This window comes from Macrotis lagotis, unplaced genomic scaffold (assembly GCF_037893015.1).
Source record: "Macrotis lagotis isolate mMagLag1 unplaced genomic scaffold, bilby.v1.9.chrom.fasta BILBYCTG320, whole genome shotgun sequence".
In the NCBI taxonomy this organism is placed as follows: domain Eukaryota; kingdom Metazoa; phylum Chordata; class Mammalia; order Peramelemorphia; family Peramelidae; genus Macrotis; species Macrotis lagotis.
The window spans coordinates 5294-33260 of record NW_027422227.1 but is presented as its reverse complement, the minus strand read 5'-3'; the positions used below and the strand labels follow the sequence as shown (position 1 = coordinate 33260).

Sequence of the window (27967 nt, the reverse complement as noted above, 5' to 3'; positions counted from 1 at the left end):
TAGAGTTTGCATTTTGGAGAAGTTTATTTTTACCATGAAAGCAAAAATTTAGCATATTGACAAATACAACTAGTCATTTTGTGACTGACATTTTAAAAAAAAGAACAATATGGCATGCTTAAATTAAAATGGAAAGTCAATCTACATACTCATTTTTAGGAAAAATAGCAAACTCATTTTAGTTTTAATAAGCATCAATAAACAGTCCATGTTACTTGTTTGATTTTGTTTGGACCCACTAATTGCTCCAAGACTTCTCGTGAATGATCTATAAAAGAAAATCACAATGAATAAATCACAGTAAATGAAGATACATGCAGAAGACACAAAGTTTATTTCATGGCAGTGATTTGATATTCTTCTTTGACATGGCCACTCTCATATAGTCTCTTTAAGTAAATAAAATCAAAGACAAACCCCAAACAATTGCTAAACATCAAACAGTATTGATATTTTCCCTAAATATAATGATAAACAGAACCAGAATTCACCAGAATTTAACTTTTTGCATTCAGTAGAAATCAAATGGGAAACATAAGTCCAACTTCTGTTTTTCTTTTTCAAGGGCACTGTACAAATGAAAGCAGTATTTTTTGGTCCATGGTCTACAAAATATATGAGTAATCTTGGCCAGTTGTTCCGTAAATGTTGAGGGGTGCAGATATAACCAAGTGAGAAAAAAATGACACTTGCAAAAATTCAGAGCTGTCCTATGGTCACTATATCATAAAGAAAAGCAAAATATTGTAACTAATTCTGTTAAAATGAAAAACTGAACCTCTTTTTCATATTCACAACAATGAAGCACTACTAGAAATTGCCCAAGTTCAGATAACATGTTAAATTTAATTATCTGCTGAAATATTTGCATGAAGGAAGAAAAAAAGCGTACTATTATGTTATAGTCCATTGATACATATCTTCTTCTGAATTGGTTATTTCTATCCGTTGGCTATTGAACTTAATTTTGTATCAGGCTGAAATTTAGTTGTCTTTTTTTTATTAAAATTTTTTTAAATTTTAAAGCAATGGGGTTAAGTGACTTGCCCAAGTCACAGCTAGGTAATTATTAAGTGTCTGAGGCTGGATTTGAACTCATATCCTCCTGACTCCAGGGAAGTGCTCTATCCACTGTGCCACCTAGCTACCCTGCCTGAAATTTAGTTAAGTAATTTACTCTCAACTAATTAACCTTTAATATCTAAATCAGAACAATGAATACATATAAATATAAAATATATAAAATAAATATAAAACAATGAGTATATAAATATAAAAAGTCACCACTGAAATTTGTGAGGCATAAATTATCTTTATATCACTATTGTATTGAACTTCCATTAAAGTCCTTCTTTGAGGCCTTATCATAGTATGGAGGTGGCTTTGGCTTAGGAAACTATGCTAGTCAAAAGCATAGTCTGGCAGGTTCTGTCAGACTGGAAAGGTTTAAGGTATGGATAAAGACTTTCTTAGATAAAATGAAAGGGACCAACACCAAGACTAGCTTTGGGGTGATTAACTTTTTGACAACCACTAATCCAAAAATCATCAGAAACTTAAGAGTTGGGAGGTGGAATGATTCAAAGAGGGCATAACATGCACAGTCAGTTGGGTATAGAAATCTTATCTTACCATAAATATAAAAGGTAGGAAATAAGATGGTGCTGGGGTACCTGATAGAAGGGAGGGTGGAGTGGGGAATGTAAAATTAGAAGCAAAACACTTTTGAGAATGGACAGAGTGAAGAGAGAGATAGTAGGATGAACAGTGAAAATAGGATGGAGAGGAGCAGCTAAGTGGTGAAGTAGATAAAGCACCAGCCCTGGAGTCAGGAAGATCTGAATTCAAATTAGACCTCAGACATTTAATAATTACTTAGTTGTGTGACCTTGGACAAATCACTTAACCCCATGGCCTTGCAAAAAAACAAAAAGAAAAAAATAGGATGGAGGGAAATGCAGAGTAAGCATAACTGTTAAAAAAAAGTTTTACAGCAAATTTCTCTGATAAAAACTCATTTCTCAACTATATAAAGAACTAAATCAAATTTATAGTAATAAGAGCCATTTCTCAATTGTTAAACAATGAAAGGATATGAACAGGCAGTTTTTATACAAAAAAAATCAAAGCTATCTATGACCATATGAAAAAAATGTTCTAAATCACTACTAATTAGAAAAATGCAAATTAAAATAATTCTATGCTACTATCCCACAACTGTCAGATTGTCTACTATGAAAGAAAAGGAAAATGGCAAATGTTGAAGGGGGATGTGGGAAAATTGAAGTACTAATGCACTGATGGTGAAGTGGTATATTGAATCAATCATTCTGTAGAGCAATTTGGAACTATGCCCAAAGGGCTATAAAATCATATATACTCTGACCAAGCAAGTCAGCAGACTCACTTGGGAGTCAGACTTAGAAAGCAGGTTGAGGCTGACATTAACTCCTACACTGTATTAGCTTTAAATCGAAAACTGAATAACTTGTTCCCGTACCCAAGCAAAGTAATGACACCCAAGAACTGTTATGCCTGTACTGTCCTGCCCTAATTGATAAATTACTACAACCTTAGAAATGATTGTGTTATGATCCACTTTACCTCTCCCTTCCCACTTGTGATTTATGCATATAATCTCTGCCTTCACCATAACAAGAAGGGAATCTCAGGAGTTATTATTAGGAGAGTTCCTGCATTCCTCACAATGCAACTAATTAATTAAACAACTACTTGACTACTGGCATCCTATCAGCCTGCTCTGTCTCGCCATACCCAAGTTAGAGACTAACCCAGTAAAATTCTGTTAACAATTAGGATTCAATAAACTTGAATTAAAATTCTGAATTCTCCACTTACTACTTGTTTTACCTTGGGTGAGTCACTTAATACCTCTATAGTTCAGTTTTAAAATCCATAAAAATGAAGGGATTGTAAAAGAAAGCCTCTGATATTACTTCCAGTTTTAAATCTTAAGACTGGATCATATTTTTAAGGATTACAAAAAATTTTGTCAGACCTCTGATCAGGAAGGTGGATTTGCTTAATGCCATACAATTTCCCTCAACAACAACTGGGCTGATCTGGGCAAAACAGTTCCTCTGGGAGAGGTAAATAAAAGATATGTGGCAGATTTGATTTTTATCATGAATCTAAAGGCAAATAAACACCATTTCACAGAATATTTGATCATGTATACTGCAGTACTCATGATAGATGTATTTATCAAAAATACAATCATTTTCTAATTCATAAATGGTCAAAGGATAACTATACAGGTGGTTTTTTTAAAGGAGAAAAATTCAAACTATCAATTTCCATTTGAAAAAAGCTCCAAATTGTTTAGTGAAGCATGGAAAGAATTGACCTGATGCTAAGCAAAGGAAGCAGAACCAAGAGAACGTTGTACACATTAACAACAACATTGTTATGATGGATGCAGCTCCTCTCAGCAGTTCAGAGATCTAGGATAACCCTGGGATACCTGTCATAATGTCATCCACATCCAGAGGGAAAAAAACTAAAAACAAACTACAGAATGTGAATGGATACTATGTTCACTTTTTAAAAAACTTCTCTTATGTTTTTCCTTCCTAGACCAAGATTTTCTTTCTTTTCCCTAAATCTTAATTCTTCATATTCAAAATGAAATGTGTTAATATGTTAAATATAAATGTACATGTACTTTTACCAGACTGTTCCCCCCTGAGGGGAGGGGAGTGGGAAATGAAGGTGGTAGAAAAATCGAAATTATAAATATAGAAATGGATGAATATTAAAAAGCTTTCATAACATGTAATTGAAAAAATAAAATATCAAAAAAGAGAAAAAGCTCCAAATCATTAATAACTAAAGAAATATAAATTAAAGCAACTTTGAAAGGTTCTATCTTTTATCTACTGGATTGACAAAATTGACAAGAAAAGAAAACTGACAAATGCTGGAGAGGATAGGGGAAAACAGGTACATTAATAATTACTTTGAATAGTCTACCCTATCTGAAAAACAATGTGGAACTATATCCCCAAAATTATAAAACTGTGCATACAGTGCCCCAGTGATACCACAATTAGTTTTATACCCCCAAAGAGATCAAAGAAAGAAGAAAAGGACCTGATGAGTACAAAAATATTTATAGCACCTTTCTTTGTATTGGCAAAAAAACTGGAAACTAAGCAGGTACCTATCAGGGAAAGGCTGAACAAATTATAGTATATGGATGTGATGGAATACTATTGTGATGAAGAAAATGATTTCACAAAAATGGGACAACTTGTCTGAACTTATGCAGAGTGAAGTAAACAGAAATAAGAGAACTATTTATACAAAAATTATATTGTAAAGACAAAAACCTTTGAAAGACTTAAGAACTCTAATTAATACAATGACCAACTATAATCCCAGAAGATTCCTGATGAAATTTCCTGATAATGGACTCAGGGTACAGGCACCCTTTGGACATGACCACTGTGGGAATTTGTTTTACTTGACTATGGATATTTGTTATAAGGGGGTTTTGTTTGTTTTAGTAGGGATAGGAGGGAGAAAAACTAAATTCTATTCACTTAAAAATTTAATTTAAAAAATTTTAAAGTCTACCATAAAAACATTTGGAAGTTTATATGCCAACATCTGTTGCAGAAGATGAAGAGGTAGAAAAGAATAAAATCTTTCCAAATTAAATCATTATATAATGCTTGATGACCTCAATGCATAGGTGGTAGGAAAGATAGTGAAAATATACTTGAATAAGAATGAAAGAAGCCAAAGACAGAGAAATATTAGTTGATATGAAAGTTGGAATCAAGTTTTGCCTGATTTGTTCCAGTATTGCCTCTGTTATGAACTGGGTATATGACTCTGGGTTAAGTCACTTAACTTCTCCGTGTCTGGGCACTTGTCTCACATTATGTGTTACAGAGCAGGAACTGAGCTGCATTGGTGGAGGGAGTTAGTATACCAATGACATCAGATGGTTCATCCAAAAAAATAAATTAATGAAAAGTAATTTTAAAAATGTGGTAATTATGAAGAGGAATGCCAAAGATTAATAGAATACAAAAATGTTTGATATCTATAAATCACACATTTAGAACCAGAAACTGTTGGTTACAGCGAGCAGGGAATAACATCAGAAAATTGAAATTATTTTAATGAGAAAAATGACTTTGCTACAGTTGTGGTAGTCATTCTTCCATCAGTTGTCTATGTAATCATTATACTACTGTTGAGACAAAAATCAAGATTAAAAGAAAACGAAATGAAAAGAAAGAGACCTGGCACGCAATTAAAACAACTCTGCCCTGACTTGTTTAAACAAGATTGATGATGAAAAATGAAATATGGATAAAAGAAGTGACAGACAGCAGTTGTGTTATTTTTACACAGAAGTTCATGAGATCAGATAGGATGGTTGGAAGGGACATTTCAAAGGCCATTTAATACAATCCTCTTCTCTTATAAATAAGGAAGGTGACTTGCCCTAGGTCACACAGATATGAAGTGTCAGAGATGAGATTTGTACCCACATGCTCTGATTCTAGAGCAGTCAATCTAGAGCAAAAGCTTAAAAAATCTCAATGACCTTGGTTTAGATCCCATCTCTGATGTTTACTCCATATGACCTTAAGCCATTTAGCCTTCTGAGATCTCAGTTTTCCTCATCAGTAAAATGAGAAGGGTTGGTCTAGAAACTGAGGGAGGTCCCTTCTAGCTTTAGGTTAATAATCCTGTTATCTTCTTGAAACATTGAGGACATCTTTCAGAAATATGGGGCTAAGGAGTCAATATCACTCCTCCAGAAGCCTGCAGCTAAACTTTATTGGCCACATGATGCTATATTCTGCTGGAACAATGTAGCTGAAAGGCTTACTTGTTTCTTGTTATAAATTGTTGGCTACATGAGAACATATTCAATCCTACTAAAGTTATATTTCTTTTGCTATATATCTTGTCTTGCCCACTAGTATAGGAGAATTTTTTTTTTAATTTTCATTGTATCCCACACATTTAGAAAAATGTCAGATACATAATAACTGCTTAATAAATGCTTGTTGATTTATTGAACTGTAAATGTGCCTTTGCCCAACATGGCTATCATTAGGGCAAGATACTGCAGAGCCCAGGTCTGCTCCAGGTCTTCTTGTCCGAGCTAAGGTCTGTCTCTGAAATTCTCCAAAAAATGGTGCTATGAGATCTTCCAGCTCCCTTATAGGGGCCCTATACAAAGGGGTATTTCATCCTCAATTGTTAAGACTTAAGATGTCCTTAGTTATTTTACTGAGATGCCAAAAGGCATGACCATAAACTCCACAGGGAGATGTAAGCAAAAAAAAAGCTCATCTCTCTGTAACCACAAGTTATTTAGGAAATTACAAAGGACAGTGATGGTCAAAGGAAGATCACATGAGCAATAACAATTCCTAGTATTTTGAAGATATTTGAATCCTTTAGCCCTTATCTGTAACTTGTTATCTTATGAAGATTCCTAAGGTATCTCTGAATCCAGCTGAGAAGAGTTCCTGCTGGAGAAACTAGAGTTCTCTACATGCCAGTGAATAAGCACCATTTGCTATTGTAACCATGACAGCTCATGACACCTTGATATCAACAACCCAGGTTATTTTTTTTCCTTCACTCACTTCCTCCAAGTGAAGAAATGGAAGGTTCTATACTTTCTTCAAGATTGACTCCATGAAGGTAAGAAAAAAGACTTTGGAAGTGGCAGACACACAATACCTGATTTTACCTTCCTGACATCTACACATCTGACCCCTTCTCTCCACTCATGAAATTACCATATTAGTTAAGACCCTCACCACCTCTCACCATGACATCCTTCATTCTTGAAGATCTTGACATCAGGGAGATGATGTCATAACAAGCACATGAATTGGATTTTGAATGGGGGTTGCTGTGCTAAGTCACCAGCCTCACTTTCTCCTCCAAAGCCACCTAGGTCCAGTGGTTAAATATGAAGTAGGACAAATGGAGATGGCCCTGGACTCAAGGCAATCAAGGTTAAGTGACTTGCCCAAGGTCAGAGAGCTATTATCAAGTGTCAGACTGGATTCCAACTCCCATCCTCTCTATCCATTGCACTACCCTCTGACCACATGACTCTTCTACCCAACCAACTACAGCAACGTCTAGGAAAACTCCTTTGTTTAGTTTTTAAAACCTTTCATAACCTGGTCCAAATCTATCCTTCTAGCATCTTTGGACATTATTCCCCCTCCTGTATTCTGGGATCCAGTCAAACTGATCATCTCTCATTCCTCACTTAAGATACTCCATTTCCTGGCTCTGTATTTTTGCAATGGATATCTTCAATGTTGATGTCCTTCTTCCCCTATGATTCATACGTTTCCTCTTTTTTCTCAAGATACAGTTAAAGCATCATATATAGTTTTCCTTGGTCTTCCCAATTGCTAGTGTCCTCCCTCCCAAATTACTGTGCCTTTAATTCTTCTGTGTGTATTTGTATTTATCTATTTTATGCTGAATATATTTATCTTTTTATCTTCTTATTAGAATGTAAGCTCCTTATGAGTTGGGATTTGTTTTTATTCTTTGTACTTTTTTCTCCAGTGCTAAAACAGTACCTGGCACATAGGAGGCACTTAATACTTAATGGCATTTGGCTTATATAGACTCACCGTTAACTCAAACATTGAGCTTTCAGTCTACCAGTATCTCTAGATCTTTTTTACATAGTATGCTCTCTATAACTGTTCCTCCAATACTCAAATTTATTTTTTGTAACCACATGTAAAATATTACATTTATGTCAATCAAATCACATTATTGGTCTTAGCTCATAACCCTCTTGGCTATTAAATCTGACATCCAATGTATTATCCATCTCCTCTAGCTTGGTATAAGTTGAACATTTAATAAACTTTTTATCTATACTTTTACCCATCACAAATTAAAAAAAAACTTAAATATCATAGGCAAGCACAGATCCTTGCAACCTTACACTAAAGAATTCCTTCCAAAGTGATAATCAACCATTAACAACTCCTCTGTGGTAGTGAAGCAATTCATATCCACTATGAACTTTTTTGTGTTACTTTGGAGACTGTGGTCTTCCATGTCTCATAAATATGAGCAAGAATATGACTGGAAGAATAGTGACTTTTGTTTCAAGAGTAGACTTTTGTTTCAAGGAGAAGTAATTTACAAGTAATTTTTTTATAAATATCAGAAAAAAGTTTCATAGTAAAACAGTATAAATGGCATAAACAGGGCTAAAAAAAAGTATAGCTCTTTATCTATATAGGTACCTAAATGTCGAGGCATCATCTTGTCCTTAAAAGTATTTTTAGACAGTTATAGGTAAAATCATGTGATATACTACACTATGAGTACACTAACCTTGTATTAAGACATGAAGTTGTTATATAAATTCTTACCTATATAGTTGAATGAGCAGGCATGTATGTAAACCTTAAAGGTTTGTGAAGCACTTTATATATTTTCTCATGTGAACTTTACAACAGTCATATGAGGTAGGTTCTATTATTCCCATTTTACATGTGAAGAGACTGAATATAAAAGGTTAAGTCCCTTGTCTGGGATCACATAGCAAGTAACTTGTTTAGACATTTTTCTATCATATATAGTCTTATAAACCTAAACATTCTAAGGTCAGTACTCTAACCCCTAAATCATTTAGCTGTCTAAATTCAGCATAGTGCCTGGCAAACAATAGGAATTTAAATATTTATTGGTTGACTAATATATAGGACAAAGCAAATCAAGAAATCTGACATGCAGAAGTTAATTTGTACTCAAGTTAGGGTACAGGTCATCATAATAATGCAGTTTTGTCTATAGGTGAGATATATACATGGACTCCAAAAAGAAAAAAATTCAGTTGTGACAAAAGACAAAGTTTAGCCTTGAACTGAACTAGAAAGACTGAAGTAGCAAGAAAGACCAGAGAAACAAGATAAAATGGAGAAAACTTGTAAGATTTTGAACAATGCTTTAAGTCTAGTAAAGGGAATTTAATATTGTGTTTCTTTTGTTGTAGTTATACTATACACAGTTTATATTCCAAGTCTATCCAACCCAAATAAAATGATATGTACATCATAATACAGTTACTTTTATGCTATACTTGAGAGGATACTATGAGAGTGTTCTGACACAGATGAGCAAGTGCAGTGTTATACTCTAAATCTCTAAAAGCTGCCTACTCCTTTTTTGCTCCTCTATTGCCAACTGTGTGTTGGCTCAACTTTACCTCCCAAATGAGCAACAAACTGTTCCTGCCCAGAGAAGCACTCTAATCTCCTGATGTTAATTCTTATAGTAGTCATTTTGCCTTGGGGCTGCTGCTCTGGTTGAATGTGAATCTTTACCTTGGAGAAGATGAGTCTTATATCAGTCCAACACTCTGCACCAGATGTTGTCTTTGTCTATCTTATCTCCTTTCTGTCTCTTTTTCCTTACAATCACATAAGTCTAGATGCCAATGTTTGCTGCAAGGGTGCATCTAGGGTTAGTTTGGCTGGAATGTATAGTGCAAGAAAAGGAATAGTATGAAAGAAGGATAGAAAGATGGGTTGGAGACAAGATGGTGGTGGGGAAGATGGGGTTAGGTCCTAGGCTAGGGCATTTTTGTTTTATCTTGTAAATAAGATGGAAATATTAAAAATTTTGAATGGGAGAGATTTAACTTGTAGCTAAGGATTCTTTTTTAATAGCATTGAAGATTAAATTGGAGAGAAGAAGAAAAAAAGGCAGGGATATCAATTCTTAAAGAATTACAGTGCGTTCAAGTAACAGAACTCTTAGCAATGACAGAATTGTAGAGACTGGTGAAGCCTTGGACCTAGAAGATTCCTGCACAATGGGGCAATATGGCCCCAAGAAAATAAGATATTTTTTCTGAAAGGTGAATTTTTCTTGTGTAAGATACATGTGTCCACATTGATTGCTGATGATTTGGATATTCTCTGGAATTTGACCAACCTCCAAGGAAGACCACAATTTCAGTCTTGAAGGGGGCAGGAGAAGGGCCATGGCTAAATTCTTGCTCCTTCCCTTGTGTATCTTTAAGGCTAGAAGTATACCTCTTCTTCAAATACTAAAATTATAAGCATAAAAGTCTGGTTTAGGAGGAAAGCCATTTTTTTCTGGCCACTCTCAAGGGTAAGCTAACATCACAAGCTTCCCACCAAATGTGAATTATATCAAAGACTGTTACGCTAAGATCACCAATAGCAAAGATCAAGTAAACTCATTTTTCTAAGTAAAACAATAAACAAGAATAAGGAAAGGTTAGACTAGATTAGACTAACCAAAAATATCCACAAGGGTAAATGAGCTTTTTAGTTGAGGGTAAGAGAAAAATCTCAATTCAAACCAGGAAGATAAGAAAACTCTCACTCAGAGATTACCATTTTAACAGTCTAGACTTTCAAGCTGATCCAGGCTGGCTTAGCATGCATGTCTCTTACTTCTAAGATTTTCTTCTCTACCTTGCTGGAGTGTATCCTAAAAATTCTCTCTCTCCAAAAAAGCCCTTTTATCAATTGCCATTAATTACTTTTGCAGCCATATTTTAGTGCTTAATATTCTCTTCTTCATTTTTTTTTTAGGCTTTTGCAAGGCAAACGGGGTTAAGTGGCTTGCCCAAGGCCACACAGCTAGGTAATTATTAAGTGTTTGAGATCAGATTTGAACTCAGGTACTCCTGACTCCAGGGCCAGTGCTCTATCTACTGTGCCATCTAGCTGGCCCAGTGCTTAATAATCTATCAATTAGGAGTCATATCTCCCTCTAAAATCAGCATGCAGCACAGGAAGCTAGGTTATTCTTGATATGGATGCTACTTCAGGGATGAGATCTGGTTTTGTTGACCCTGGCTCGAAAAAAAAAAAAAAAAAGGAAATTGTTGCCATAACTGCTTCACTAGAGAACAGGTCTCAATGCTTTGTGAGCACTAAGTTGATCTTCATTTGATGCATAGTATAGAGTTTGTGTAATCAATTTTATAGTCAGGAAAGCTTTAGGAGTTCACAGTATGAAAGACTCGTGGAGTAAAATGCAATTACTATTTATAACGATTTCCAAAAACCCCAGGTTTGTCAAGTGGGAAGAAGTATTAAAAATCCAAATAAAATAAATAAACATGAAAGAATTTCAAAGTGATGTTACAGAGAGGATTACTTGAAAATATCAAACTAACCATCTTTTAGACTGATCTGTGCTATAAAAAAAGTAAATCATAAACAAGTATGACATGCATATATGACAGTTGGTTTCCTCACCAAACTGTGAAAACACAAAATTGTTCTGTGTTTGCCTTTCTTTGGAAATGAATGGGAAAGAAAAATGTTTTCTAAGACTAGAAGTTATTTTTTTTTTAGGTTTTTTTTCCCCAAGGCAATGGGGTTAAGTGGCTTGCCCAAGGCCACACAGCTAGGCAATTATTAAGTGTCTGAGACCAGATTTGAACTCAGGTATGCCTGACTCCAGGGCTGGTACTCTATCCACTGTGCCACCTAGCCGCCCCAGAAGAGTTATTTAAAGAATATTAACTGTATAAAAAAAACAAACAACTCCTCTGTTAAAGATACATTAATTTAGAGAGTTGGGGCAGCACAGTGGATAGAATGTCAGGCCTGAAGTAAGGAAGATTCATCTTGAGTTCAAATCTGACTTCAGATACTTAATGGGTATTTGGTCCTGGGCAAGTCACTTTACCACAACTGCCTCAGTTTCTTTATCTGTAAAATGAATTGGCGAATATGGCAAACCATTCCAACATCTTTGCAAGGAAACCCCAAATGGGGTCACAAAGAGTTCAACATGATTGAAATGACAAACAAGAATAGAGAAGTAGGTATATTTCTATAAATTTCAAAGCCAATGCTTTCTCCTGTAACCCAGAGCTGATGATGATTAGCATTTTTAGCATAATTCTTTATGGTTTTCAAAACACTTTACAAATATTATCTTATTTTATTCTAACTGGAACCCTGAGAAATAGATGCTATTATTATTCATATTTTATAGATTAGGAAACTGAGATGGATGGAAGTTAAGTGACTTGCCCAAGATCACATAGCTAGTTAGTATATGAGACTGGATTCAAACTTAGGTCTTCCTAACTACAGGTCTAGTGCTTTACCTTTGTACCATTTATAAACATGAATTCATAAATACTATGATATCTAATTGTGTTACCTTTGTTACTTTTCATTACCAATCAAGAGGATCAATCAGTGTTCAAAGTCTGGTAAATGGATTATTCTAAGTTAAATGATTTAATTCCAGTAGATACCTATGATGTATGATTGTCTAGATCTACTTAGTACATTAAAAATTGGCTGAGTTCAGTGATCAAATTCAATCCTGGGAGAACTATTTTGGAAAATGCCAGCTATATCCAGAGAAAAATTATGGAGTCTGAAAGCAAAGCAAAAGTATTTTATGTTCACTTTTAAAATTTAAAGTTTACTCTTTCTTTCTCATGGGGTTTCTCCCCTTAGTTTTATCAAATTGTTTGCTGCCATGGAAAAGGGGAGAAGAAAGGGAGGGTGGTAAAAATATATGAAACATCATTGCAAATGGATGAATGTTGAAAACTACCTTTGCATGTAATTGGAAAAATATAATAAAATAATAAATTTAAAAAAAGAATTAACTGAAACTGCTAAGCAATTATTAGTTTCCTGGTTACTCACTATAATCTTGGATCATTTACTTGTTCACTCAATGCCCCACCTGAAGGCCATTAAGTATATTTCTACAAATCTTGATATTTTGAGGGGCAAAAAGCCAGAAACAGTTAATATAATTTATTTGTCTTTTTAAAAATCATGAGGTCATTAATATAAAATAAATATTTAACATTTGGTTGAATATAAAATTGTGCAGTTTATTCATGATTTAATTTAGTTTGCTATCAAGTCTCATAAAATATAGCTTTGTTACTGAGGATTTGTTATTATTGAAACCTTTCAGTTCTGATAAAATTTTTCATAAAAAAGATGCTACAACAGTTCAGATAAGATATAATAAGGGCATGGATTGAGGTGGTGATAGCAGGAGTAAAAAGGAGAGGCAAATATTATAGATGGAAGAAAAAGGACTTGGCAACTGAATAGATATAGGGGAAGGATCAAAAATCAAAGATGACTCCAAGTTTTTAGGCTTGGGTGACTGGGAAGAAACTTGATGCCATTAAATAATAAAGAGAATTGAAGGAGAGGCAAGTTTCAGAGGAGAAGATTAGGAATTCAATTTTGAATTTGAGTTTGAGGCTCTGGCTTGACATTCAGCAGGTAGTTAGTAAAAGGATTGGAGCTTAGAAGAGGTTAAGGATAGGGATAGATTCAATTAGTAGTCAAAGATATAACTGAAGGACATGAAGGAGAATGAAGTCACCAGAGAATATGAAGAGGACTGAAGACTAAGTCTGAGGACACCTACATAGAGAAGGTGAGACAAGAAGACACTCAGAGAAATAGATATAGAATCAATATTGCACAATGGGTCAGATTTCAAGGAAAGAAAGAAGTATGGAGGCAGGAAAAGGATGGTCAACAATGCCAAATGAAGAAGAGTAAGGGGGGAGGGGCAGAGCCAAGATGGCAAAGAGAAGCCAGAAACTTTCTAAAGCTCTTCCAAGATTTCCTCAGAAACAACACTAATCAAGCCTCTAAACCATATTCCAAAGTGAAAGAACTACAAAAAGAGCAAAGTGGGAATATTTTTCCAGCAAGGTTTGTCTTGGGTGAAGTAGGAGTGTGCCCAAGGTAGGGAACTGAAAGCAGTGGCACAAGCAGGTCATGGAGGGGGACCAGCCTGAGGTTCTCAGCCACTGGTGAGATCTTCAGGGGAGACCCCTAGTGCCCTGACTCAACAGGTAAATGACACATCAGGCTAGCTGGGAGAGCTCTCAGACCCCTGTTCAACTAGCATTACTGGGCTGGATGCCCCAGCTCAGACAGCAAGGCACTGACTTTCCCCAATTCAGAAGGCCTCAGCCCAGTGAGCAAGCTGTTGACATGCTCAATGTGGATGTCCAAGAGCAGTGAACAAGCCTCAAGGGTTCTCAACTCAGAAAATCTGTAAGCGGGCCCCTCCCCCAACACAAGAAGCTTGGGACAGTACTCAAACAAAACTGAGAATGAGTAAGATAAGTCAGAGAAAGCCTGGATTATAAAAAAATTACCCTGGTGAGGATGGGTAAAACATCATCTCAAAAGTGGAAGGAAGAAAAAGTACTACATCTGAAGCTGCAGAAGAATGAGATCTCCAGCCCAAAAAGACTTCTTAGAAGAGCTCCAAAAGGATTTTAAAAAGAAGAAAAATTGGGGGGGAAAAATGCAAAAGAAATTCAATATCTTGCAAAAAAGAAGGCACAAAAATTGACTGAAGAAAATATATCCTTTAAAACTACAACTGGGCAAAAAGATAAAGATAACAGTTCCTTTAAAAATAAAATTGACCAAATGGAAAAGGAGATGCAAAAGCTAATTGAAGAAAATAATTCTTGAAGAATTGCCTTGGACTTGTGGAGGCCAATGACTCTAAGAGACATCAAAAAGCAGGAGGAGCCAAGACGGCAGCAGGAGAAGAGCCTCTCTTAGGTGCTCTCTCCAAAATATTTCAAAAACCTTAAAATTATGACTCTAATTAAATTTTTCAGAGACAGAACCCACAGATAGATCCAGTGAGGCAATTCTCCAGCCCAAGGTAACCTGGAAAACAGTAGAAAAACTCTGTTCCACGGGGTTGAAGGGGTGGCTTAGAGTGAAGGAACTTCAGCCTCCCAGGAACAGCCCCAGGGTGCCTGGGAGCAGTAGCAGAAGCAGTTTCCTAACCTGTACCCCCAGGGAGCACCAAGAACAACTTGGAAGATTAGCAGGGAGACCGCTGCCAGACCAAGTGTGAAGCCCAAGCCCTCAACATGGTCACATTCTGCATGGCCATGGCAGCCCTGATCCAGGAAATGGAAGCAGGCCCCAGCAGCTCAGCCCTTAGTGCTCAGCCCACAGAAGGTAAGGGAATGGAGGGACTGCCGAGGTCTGTCCTCTGTCCTTGGAACAGGACCCTGACCACATTCCAGACCCTGGTCCCATTCTAAGCCCCCAATTGAGCAGCACCCCCACCAGCCCCACAACAGAGGAGTGAGCTTGTGGTCATTCACAGACCAGGAGAGCAGTCAGAGCCTCACACACTGAGGTCCTTGTGGGAGTGTCCCAATAATACTCAAAAGCTCAAGAAACACCCCCAAAATCAGGCAGAGGTTGGGGAAATGAGTAAATAGGGAAAAAAAAGGAATCTGACCATAGGACAATTACTTTGGTCCCATGGAGGACTAAAATCCTCAATCTTTAGATGAGAAAGTCCAAGCTTTTGCATCTAGACTCCAAAAAAATATAGAAGTTGGACTCAGGTTATGACAGAGCTCAAAAAAGATTTTGAAAATCAATAAGGGAGATAGAATAAAAATTGGGAAAAGAAATGAGAGATGCAGGAAAAACATGAAAAAAAAGTCAGCAGCTTAGTCCCAGGAGATCCAAAAAAATTCTCAAGAAAATAAGTTAAAAACCAGCTTAGGTCAAATGTATAAAACAGTTCAAAAAGTTATTGAGGAGAAGAAGAATGCTTTAAAAAGCAGAATTGGGGGTGGCTAGGTGGCATAGTAGATAAAGCACCAGCCTTGGAGACAGGAGTACCTGGGTTCAAATAGGGTCTCAGACACTTAATAATTCCCTAGCTGTGTGGCCTTGGGCAAGCCACTTAACCCCATTTGCCTTGCAAAAACCTAAAAAACAAAACAAACAAACAAAAAAAAACAAAAAAGCAGAATTGGCCAGATGAAAAGGAGATAAGAAAGCTCTCTGAAGAAAACAAATCCTTCAGATGTAGGAAGCTGATGACTTTGCAAGAAATCAAGACACAAAAGTTCAACACCAAAATAATGAAAAATTAGAAGAAAATGTGAAATATTTCATTGAAATAAACAACTGATCCAGAAAACAGATCCAAGAAAGATAATTTAAAAATTATTGGGATACCTGAAAGTCATGATCAGGAAAAGAACCTTGACCTCATTTTTAAAGAATTCCTATAGGAAAATTGCCCTGATATCCTAGAAGCAGAGGGCAAAATAGAAAATTAAGAGAATCTACTGAGCTCCCTCAGAAAGAGATCCAAAAAAACCCCAACCCCCAGGAATATTATAGTTCCAGAACTCCCAAGTCAAAGGGAAAATATTACAAGCAGCCAGAAGGACACAATTTAAATATTGTGGAGCTGCAGGCAAGATCACACAGGACTTAGCAGCAATGACATTAAAGCTCATAGGGCTTGGAATATAATATTTCTGGAAGGCAAAAGAGTTTGGAATGCAACTGAGAATCAACTACCCAGCAAAATGGAACATCCTCTTCCAGGGGAAAAGATGGACTTTCAATGAAACGAGAATTTCAAATGTTCCTGTTGAATGATTAGTGTGGGATGGCTACATGGCGCAGTGAATAGAGCACCAGCCTTGGAGTTAGGAGTACCTGGACTCAAATCCAACCTCAGACACTTAATAATTACCTAGTTGTGTGGCCTTGGGAAAGCCACTTAACCCCATTGCCTTGAAAAAAAAAATCTAAAAAAAAAAAAAGAAATGATTAGAGGCTGAACAGAAAGTTTGATCTTCAAGTACAGGACTCAAGTGAAAGCATAGAGAGGGTGGACAAGAAGGGTAAATTATGAAGGACTTAATGATGATGAACTGCATGTACTTCTGCATGGAAAGATGATACTGATAATATTCATATGAACCTTCTCATTTAATAAAACAGGTAGAAGGAGCTTTTATAGATGAAGCATAAGAGAGAGCTGAATTTGAAGATATAATATATGGTAAAATGGAGACATTGGGTGAAAGGGAAATGTACTGGAGTAAGATAAGGGAGAGGTAGAATAGGCTAAGATATTTCATGTAGTTTTTGCAATGGTATGGAAGTGGGGAAGGCGAGGGGGAATGAGGGAACCTTCATTCTCATCAGAAATGGCTCAGAGAGAAAACAGCATACATATTCAATAGGGTACAGACATCTAGAGGAAAAAGGAGAGAAGGAGGATAAGGGGAGGAGGGGGAATATGAGTGATAGAGGAAAGGATAGATCACAGGAGAGGATAGTCAGATATAACATATTTTCTTTTTTTACTTTTGCAAGGTTCTGGGATTAGGTGGCCTGCCTGGAACCATGGGGCCAGGTGGTTGCTGGGTCTCTGGGGTGGGATGTGGGCTTGGGACCTCTTGGCCCCAGGGCCAGTACTCTGTCTGCTATGCTACTCGGCTACCCCACAGCACATTTTTTGAAGAGGGACAGAGTGAAAAGAGAGAGAAAATATAATAGATGGTAGTGGGAAAGAATGGATGGGAGGGAATTACAATCAGCAACAGCAACTGTGGAAAAATATGGAAGTAATTTCTATGATGGACTTATAATAAGAAATGTGATCTATCCAAGACAGCTGATGGTATCAGAATACAGAAAAAACACATTTTTTCTCTTTCTTTTACTTTATTTCTCATGAGGTTTTATATTTTTGTGGGCGAGGGGATATTATGTTTATTCTTAAAGAAGAATATTTTAGTAATGTGTAAATCAAAAATAAATAAAATTTTAAAAAAGAATGAGTCAAGCAAAATTAAAAAAATAAATATAAGAAAATGTAAAATACTTCATTAGAAAAAAAACTGACCTGGAAAACATATAGGAATGATAATTCAAGAATTACTGGACTCCCTAAAAGCTATGATTTAAAAAAAATCTGGAGAACATCGATCAAGAAATCATCATGGAAAACTGCTTTCATATTCAAGAACCAAAGGGTAAAATCATCATTGAAAGAATTTACTGATCATCTCCTAAAAGGGATCCCAAAATGAAAATGCTAAGGTCTATTATAACCAAATTCCAGAATTATTAGATTAAGGAGAAAATCCTGCTGGCAGCCCAGAAAGAAGCAATTCAAATACCAAGGAGTCATAGTCAGGATTAGATAGGACTTAGTCTTATCAACATTAAAAGATCAAAGGACCTGGAATATGATATACTGGAGGGCAAAGGAACTTGGAATCAACTATCCAGCAAAACTGAGCATACTCTTTCAGGGGAAAAAGATGAACATTTAACAAAATAGGGGAACTTTCAAATTTTCCTGCTGAAAAAACCGGAGCTGAACAAAAAATTTGATCTTCAAACATGAGATACACAAAAAGATAAACAGGGGAAAAGAAAAAGAATGTTATTCAATAAAATTAAACTGGTTATATTCCTACATGGGAGGATGATACTCATAATGCTTGAGAACTATATTAGAGGAGTATACTTAGACAAAAGGTATGGACATAAATTGATTTTGATAGGATATTTTAAAAAAAATGAAAACATTAAATAAAGGGATTGTACTGGAATAGGAGGAATGGGGACACAGAATAGGGTAAATTATATCACATGAAGAAGTGCAAAGGAGCTATTACAGTAGAGGGGGAAAAAAGGGAGGAGGTAAGAACTACTTGAATCTTACTTTCATTAGATTTGGCCCAAAGAGGGAATAGCATAGGCACTCAGTTGGATTTAGAAATCTATTTTACCCTTCAGGCAGCAGGAGGGGAAAGTGGGGGGGGGGGGATGGAAAAAGGGACTGATAAGAAGGAGGGGGGAAAAAAGAAAGGGAAAAGAAAAAGGGGAAAGGAGAAATAAAAGGGAGGGGAGCTGATAGAATGGGGGGGCAGACTGAGAGAGGCAGTATTCAAAAGCAAACATTGGTGAGGAGGGATAGAATAAAGGGAGAAAGAAAAAAGTACAAATGGAAGGGAGATGGGATGGAGGGCAATAAAAGCATTAGTAATTTTAACTGTGAGTGTAAATGGGATGAACGCTCTCATAAAACAGAAGTGGATAGTAAAGTGGATTAAAATCCAGAATTCTACAATAATGTTATTTACAAGAAACACATTTGAAGCAGAAGAAATACACAAAGACTAGAACGAAATATATAACATGCTTTAGCTGAAGTGAAAAACGTAGGGGGAAACAATTTTTATCTCAAACAAAGCGAAAGCGAAAAAAAAAAAATCTCAATAAAAGAGATAAGAAAGAAAACTACATCTTCCTAAAAGGTACCATAGACAATACTAAATATTTATACACCAAATGGTATAGTGATATATTCTTAGAGGAAAAGCTAAATGAGTTATAGGAAGGCATAGAAAGCAACACTATACAGTGAGGGACCTCAACCTCTCTCAGAATTAGATAAATCTAATTAACAAAATAAATAAGAAAGAAGCTAAGGAGGTAACAAAATTTTAGAAAAGTTAGTACAAAAGACCTCTGGAGAAAAATGAATGAGGATAGAAAGGAATTTACCTTTTTCTCAGCAGTATATATACACAAAAATTGACCATATATTAAGGTATAAAAATCTCACAATCAAAGGCATAAATATTAAACGCACCCTTTTCAGATCATGATGCAATAAAAATCACATGTAACTGAAGTACAATATCAATGTTTGTTAAATTCCTGCATAGAAAGGGGTCCCTGACATTCTTCTGGGCCCTGAGAAATTCCTTAGAAATATAACTTTGGTTGGGCGCCTTTGGGTCTGAAAATAGTCTGATAGGACCCAAGGGGTCATAGATATACCATAAAATTGTCTAAAGATTTACAAAGCACCCTTGTTAGCCTAATTATCTTGCTGTATCTGTAAGATTCTTGCTTCCTCCCAGAACTGGCCCCCCCCTTCCCCAGATGCAGTTGGAACCATAAGATAGTAAAGTTCACTCCCTCAAACCTGTGGGAAGTCTGTGACTACATGATTCCCTCCATCTCAGGAAACATGTTCAGACACAACACAGAGACCCTGACCCTTTCCCACTCTGTGAAGGCCGCCCCGCCCCTATCTATACGGAACCATATGTTTACATATGTTTGTATTAGTATAACAAGACAATATATCTAACTGCTGTCTTTGCTTCTGTATCTTACTTGTTCTCTGTACCTCCCCCTCAAAACACTATAAAAACCCTATTCCCTGAACTATCAGGTACTGTCCTGATTTGGGTACTCAATCCCCAGACAGTCCCTGGGAATAAAGATCTCCAACCTTATCAAATTCTGGTCTCCATCTCGCTCTTTGGGTACAACATAACAAAGGGCTAAAGAAAGGTAAGGCTAAAAATTAATGGGAAACTAAATAACCTAATTTTAAAGAATGAGTTGACCAAACAACAAATCATAGAAACAATTAATAATTTCATCCAAGACAATGACAATAGTGAGATAATACACCAAAACTTGGATACAACTAAAGCAGTTATTAGGGGAAATTTCATATCTCTAAATGTTTATATGAATAAAATTAATGAATTGGGCATGCAACTAAAAAGCTTGAAAGAGAATGAATTAAAAATTTCCACTTAAATACCAAATTGGAAATTCTGAAAATCAAAGGAGAGATTAATAAAATGCGAAAGTAAGACTATTCTGAGCTAATTTTAATAAAACAATAAAATAAATAATCCTTTGATTACATTAAAAAAATGAAGAAGAAAACCAAATTACCATTATCAAAAAAAGAAAAGGGTGAATTTACCACCAATGAGGAAATTAAAGTAATAATTCTGAGGTATTTTGCTCAACTGTATATCAATAAATTTGGCAATCTAAGTGAAATGGATGAATATTTACAAAAATAGAGATTGTCTAGATTAACAAAAGAGGAAAATAAATACTTAACCCCAATTCAGAAAAAGAAATTGAACAAAGCATCAATGAACTTCCTAAGAAAAAATCTCCAGAGCCAGATGGATTCACAAATGAATTCTACCAAACATTTAAAGAAAAATTCCAATTCTATATTAAAAAAAAAAGGTGAAGAAGGCATTCTGACAAATTCTTTCTATGACGCAATATGGTACTGAACTTAAAATAGAAAGAGTCAAAACAAAGAAAATTATAGACCAATTTTCCTAATGAATATTGATGCAAAAATTTTAAAGTGATTACAACAACTTACTATTACAATAGTACACAATGATTAGGTAGGATTTATGCCAGGAATGTAAGATTAGTTCAGTATTAGGAACATTTGCATAATTTACCATATCAGCAACAAAATTCTCAGAAATCATATGATTATTTCAATAGAGGCTGAAAAAGCTTTTGACAAAGACAGCACCCATTTCTATGAAAATCAATCAAGAGGGGCGGCTAGGTGGTGCAGTGGATAGAGCACCGGCCCTGGAGTCAGGAGGACCTGAATTCAAATCCGGCCTCAGACACTTAATAATTACCTAGCTGTGTGACCTTGGGCAAGTCACTTAACCCTGTTGCCTTGCAAAAACCTAAAAAAAAAATCAAGAATATAGGAATAAATTCATTTTTTCTTAAAACAATAAGGAGTATCTATCTAAAATCCATCAGTAAACATTATATGTAATAAGGATAAGCTAGAAGTATTCCTAATAAGATCAGAGGTAAAGTATGCATGCCCATTATCACCACTACTATTCAATATTGTATGAGAAAAGATAGTTTAGCAATAAGAGAAGAAAAAGAAATCAAAGAAATTAGGCAATGAGGAAACAAAACTCTCACTCTTTGTAGATGATACTGATGATATACTTAGAAAATTCTAGAAAAATCAACTAAAAATCTACTTGAAACAATTAGTAACTTTAGGAAAGTTGCGGATAGAAAATGGACCCATGATTCAACAAAGCACAGCAGCAAGAAATAGAAGGAGAAATTCCATTTAAAAGTAGTAGTAGACAACATAAAGCACTTGCCAGTCTACTGCTAAGACAAACTCAGAAACTATATGAAAACAATTACAAAACACTTCATGCAAATAAAATTGGATCTAAATAACTGGACAAATGTCAATTGAATTGTTCAAGGATAGCCTGAGCTGATATAATAAAAATGAAAATTCTACTTAAGTTAAATTTCTTATTCAGTGCCATACCAATCAAACTACCAAAAAATAATGGCTAGGAAATAAGAGTAGTGGATCAGTGGAATAGATTAGGTACAAAAAAAAATAGACCCCAGCTTCTGGGATAAGAACTCATTCTTTAACAAAAACTGCTAGGAAAAATGGAAAATAGTATGGCAGAAACTAGGCATAGACCAATCCCATGTCCTATATTCCAAAGTAAGATTGAAACGGCTACAGGATTTACCCATAAAAGGTGATACCTTAAGTCAGTTAGGAGAACAAGGAGTTTATCTGTCAGGTCTATGGAAAGGGGAGGAATTTATGATCAATTAGACTGGAAGTTTGTTCTTCCAGTGGCTAGTGTGCTGTATAACACATACATAGCTATTGAAATTATGGCAGCTTAAGGCAGAAAGCTCCAAATACAGTTTACTTGTAAGTTTGGCAATTACCAATAAAAGGGGACTCTCAGCAGCTTAGCAATCTAAGAGACCTCTAGTGATATCTGACAGATCATTTTTAGGTTTTTTTTAGGTTTTTTTTTTCAAGGCAAATGGGGTTAAGTGGCTTGCCCAAGGCCACACAGCTAGGTAATTTATTAAGTGTCTGAGACCGGATTTGAACCCAGGTACTCCTGACTCCAGGGCCGGTGCTCTATCCATTGCACCACCTAGCTGCCCCTGACAGATCATTTTTATAAACAAAAGGAGGATCCTCCACAAATTAGAAGGCAACATCATATATGGGAAAAACATTAGGATTGATTACAAAGTCAGAAACATCACAGGTGTGGGAAAACAATGACTGGTTACAAAGCCAGCAGCATCACAAGCAGCAAAAACAAAATGACCAGCTAGAACATTTGTAACTAACAGTAACACATATTATAGTGCCCCCCCCACTCCCCAGTAGTTGATATTGAATAGTAACAGAATTTCTGAAGGCAAGGATTCTCTTAGACTTTGTATCTGTCATGCTTAGTAATATAGTAGTCACATTTATTGAAATGAAATTGAAAGTTTTCTAAGAATATTTTTATTTATGAAAATAGTTATTTGAACAAACTTTATCTCACTAATACAGGCATTACCCTCAGTGATGCAATTTGTAACTTACTCATGTGTGCCCATTTTGTGAGTTTCTGATCCATGTCCTTCCATAAGCCCAACATAAGGAGTCCACCTATTATAGCCCTTTCTCTTGTTCACCTGACATAGTATAGCTATCATAGTGCTGAAACTTGTAAATTGTCCGTCATATCCTTTTCTTGTCATGTGTTTGTCCAACTTTCTTTTTTTGGCTCTTATTAATTATTTTAACATTCACATGTAATTTCTTCTTATTTAGTATATTTACTGTGATCTTGCCCATCGTGTACCTTTTGTATAATCTTTAATATAGTTGTCAACTTAAATTTTTTGGGAAAAGTCATGTTTCATAATTCACAACCATATAGGAAATCAGTGGTGTTAAAATGAGGAACTTTTATTTCAAGGACAATATTTGGTTAAATTAAAATAACCTTAGAATTTCCCAAAGCTAATGAAGTCTGATCTCTTCCTCTCTTCAATTCTAGGCTCTGCTGATTGTCCATTTTTAGCCGTCATTGTGTCAGAGTATGCATAGTAGAAAATATATCGAGGAAGGAAAAGAGCACTTACAACTGTGTGTGTGTGTGTGTGTAAGATCAGGGAAAATGACACCGAGCTTGTGGAAATGTATAGGTAGGAAAGTGAATATAAGATCCAAAAGGGTGATAGTATCTCATTTGGCTAGGTTAGAATGCAGAATATGTAAAGGACAAGTAATGTGAAACAAGGCTATTATTAATGGAGTTGGAGTCAAATTGTGAATGACTTTACATATGAGGCTAACAAGATTGTGTAGAGGAAAAAGTCAAAGAGAACTTCAAAGATATAAATCTGAGTTATAGAGAGAAATATGGCACCATTGAAAGAAATAGAGAAGCTTGGGAGAAGACCATGTTTGGTTGAATAATAAATTCTGTGTTGCACATGGTGACCTAAGTATAAATTGTCCTTGTTATACTTTTAACTACCATTTGAGAACAACAACAAAAAACCCCCCCAAAAAACTGAGTCCATTATCTTATTTAGTTGAGCACAACCAATGTTATTTTCAAATTTCAATTTTTTTTCAAAATTAAATATGACTAAGATTGAGATATCTTTATCTAAGGAAGAAAAATGAAGGTTTAGCCAGAATATAGTCAAACTATCCTGAAATACATTCTTAAAGATTAGATTTACAGACTTTTCTACTTACTGTTCTAATTTCTATTTTAGAGATTTGTTCTGTATTTTATCATATAATATATATACTTACCCAAATTATAGATTTATTATCTCTGGAGAGTTAATGGCCCTTTTCTCTTAGTTTTCTCAAAAGTGCTATCTAGATAGCAAGTGCTTAACAAATGTTTGTTGAATGAATGACTATTCCATTCCATGACTGGCTGGACATTTGGAGCTAGCAAAATTTGTGCAAAAAGGTTCTGTGTCATGAACTGCCTGGGGCTCTGGATTTTTTTTTATGGATATCTCATATTAAGACCAGGCCTAATAAAACTCCTATGGTTATTTTGGCTCTGTTATCCTAATTGTAGACACTCAAAATGAAGTTAAGATAACTCGAAGTTTTTTTTATTTTTTTCATAATTTTTTTTAGTTTTTTTTTTCAAGGCAATGGGGGTTAAGTGGCTTGCCCAAGGACACACAACTAGGTAATTATTAAGTGTCTGAGGCTGGATTTAAACTCAGGTACTCCTGACTCCAGGGCCGGTGCTCTGTCCACTGCACTGCCTAGCCGCCCCAGATAACTCTTAAGTTTTTCTTGATCTTTTGTATGAATCAGACTCATTATTTCCATAAAGTCACAGAAGTACTTTCTGCTGACCTTCATTCTCCAACAGCCTATTAGACATCTCAAACTTGATATTCTTTATATATCTTAAAATCAATATGTCCATATCTGAACTCATTATCTTTTCCCCAAAATGTTCTCCACTTGTGAACTTTCCCATTACTGCAAATGGCATTGCTAGCTTCCCACTCATCCAGACTCCCTACTATCTTGATTGAAATCTGCATGTAAAAGAAACTGAGTTACAAGTAGAAACAATTTATTAGCCATGGCTAACAATTTTGCCAGTGCAGTGGGTCCAAGATCTCCTTAGTTAGTACTAAGGTGAATTTACAGAGCATTTTGTAGGCATTAGTGAGAAACATTCCACAGGGGGAAAAAACAATAAATGAGCAAAATTGATCACAAATTAAGGAACATGATATTTATTAACACGAATATTGAAACTTTCCAACTGGGGGTATTACAATTAAGTTTCAAATCTGTCTTGCATAAACATCTATGACAAAAATAGGGAACTGATATCTGTGAATAGGAAACTTTTAACTCAAGTTAAAGGGCACCACTAAAATTGTGGATATTACTAAAATTGATAGTAGAGTAAATGTTTTTGAAATAAATTAAATCTGAGACTTTTTTAACTAATCCTATTTATAATTGATTTTATCCTTGTAACACTATGTCATGCTTCTTTGTCTTTGAACTTAGTTCAGAATTTAGATGGCTTTGAATAAGTTAATTTTAGAAAACTAGTTCTCTTGTCAATCCAATCACTGTTCTATTCTTGTGTTAAGAATGTTTTGTTATCCAAAGTGTGTTCCACTATGTCTAATCCTGCAGATGGACTCAAACAATGAACAGTTCTTAGTCACAGGAGAGGAGTGAATTGTTGCTAGCCCCTCATTTCCAATTTTCAATCAATTATATTGTCCCTTCTGCCTTAGCAATTAACCAGTTTTATTGATTACACAATTGATGATATTGAGCTCCTTTAACCAATCATATAAAGTTCTGTTCTCCCAAAAATTTTATAAAAGAAAGCCATTTCTCTTAGTTTTGCTGAGGAAGCTGAGATCCTATTTATTAGTAAATTCATACTTTAGGATACTGCCACTGTGCAAAACTAGTAAATTCATATTTTTTTTAGGTTTTTTGCAAGGCAAATGCTAGCTGCCCCATAAATTCATATTTTAATAAATTGATCAAGCTCTAAAATTTGTGTCTCAATTTACCTTAATTTTAACTGTTAACAATTTATAATCTACAGCAAGGCTTAGAGACTTGATTTAGCTTGTTAGCTGAGCTCTACAAGAGCAAAAATAGTAGTTGGTTAATCAGGGAACCTAACTTGAGCCAACACCCTGTCAACCAGCAGAGGTATACATATTTCTTTAACATATTAGGATTTATAAGAGCAAAACAATAAACGTGATTAAAAGTAAATAATGAATTGATAATTCATTTCATTCTACTGAATCTTCACTCATCACTCCTTTATCAAGCTATTGCCAAGGCCTTTTTTTCCCTCTACAATCTCTTGAATAGGCTCCTTTTCTCAATATTGCCACTACTCTGATATAGGTTCTCATCTCCTCATGACAACTACTATGATAGCCTCCTGGTCAGTTTGCCTGCCACAAATCTCTCCTCATTTCAGTCCATCCTCACTAAAGTGCTTTACTTAGAGCAATCACATCAAGACCCTCAACTCACTAAATTCTAGTGGCTTCTTATCACAACCAGAATTAAATATAAAATTATCTGTCATTCAAAGCACTTCAAAACCTGGCCTTCCCTACTCCACATCTTTGCAGTCTTCTTACAACTTATTAATGCCACTCAACCACTTGGAAATTCATATATATATATATATATATGTATATATACATATATATCTATATATATGTATATACAGACATACTTGGAAATTCATACACACACACACACACACACACACACACATACTTGGCAATTTAGTGAGACTAGCCTCGTTGCTGTACTAGGAACAAGACATTCTATCTTCCAATTCTGAGCAGATTTACTGGCATTCTTTCATGCATAGAATGCTCTCCCTCATCTTCACCTCCTGGGCTGCCAGGCTTCAAATCCCAGTTAAAACTCCACCTTCTAAAACCCTAAAAGCTCCCCCAGTCCCCCCCCCCCCAATAATTCTAGTGCTTTCCCTCAAATGATTATTTCCCATTTATATATTGTATATAACTCATGTGTATTTTATTGTTTGCAAGTTTTCTCCCTCATTAGATTGTGAACTCCTTGGGAACAAGGGCTTGTCTTTTGTCTTTCTTTTAATCCTAGCATTTAACATGGTGCTTAACATTTGGCATGTGCTAAATATATGTTTAATGACTGACACTTATTTGTTCCAAATAATTCAAAGCCAACCAATAGGGTTTTGACATGACCCTGACCTAGACAGATTACTTGTGATTCTAAAGTATGATAATAGTAAATCTGACATTATAAAATTTAACTGTCAAAAATAAAGGAAATGTTGGTTTGAATAAACTTTATTTTAATATATAACATATCTCATGTAGTCAACTAATATTCCCTATAACTTCACATCTTCAAGTTTTGTTTTAATTTTTAATTTTCTAACTCTATATTCAGGCCCAAGAATCTAAATTCCTCATAGATAGAAGGACAAAACAAATTTAATCTATAGACTCTTTAAAACAGATGTGAAATAACTGTAGTTAGAATGGTCAAAGTATAGCTGATTAAGCAGTTAAATATACCATTGAGGTTTTGTCCATGACAAATCATATAAAATAGATGAATTAACTTGGTAACTGACCTATAAAAGCTTTCAAACACCACTTATTTCAACTTATTTCATTATTTTATAGGAAACAAAGGATCCTCCTATCTTAAAAAATTTCTAGCACCTGAAAAATTGAAATTAACTTTTCCTGAAGGTCAATATAAAGTATTCATACAAAAGGAAACTAACCTGTTATCAGAGGGCATCCATGAAAGAGTAAAATGTGTATCTGAGGGCAGCAAGTAAGAACAGCTTCCACAGCACTATCAGTCAGATTTACACAATGCCCCATGTGAATCTCCTATATGGAAA

At 35.3% G+C, this 27967-nt stretch overlaps 1 long non-coding RNA gene across 1 annotated transcript; it reads right to left on the bottom strand.

Moving 5' to 3' along the window:
* On the bottom strand, nucleotides 1–27967 carry LOC141504132 (uncharacterized). The gene is made up of 2 exons (XR_012473211.1): nucleotides 27845–27967; nucleotides 1–268 (listed from the first exon to the last, which is right to left on the bottom strand). It is a non-coding gene; the product is annotated as an uncharacterized LOC141504132 (long non-coding RNA).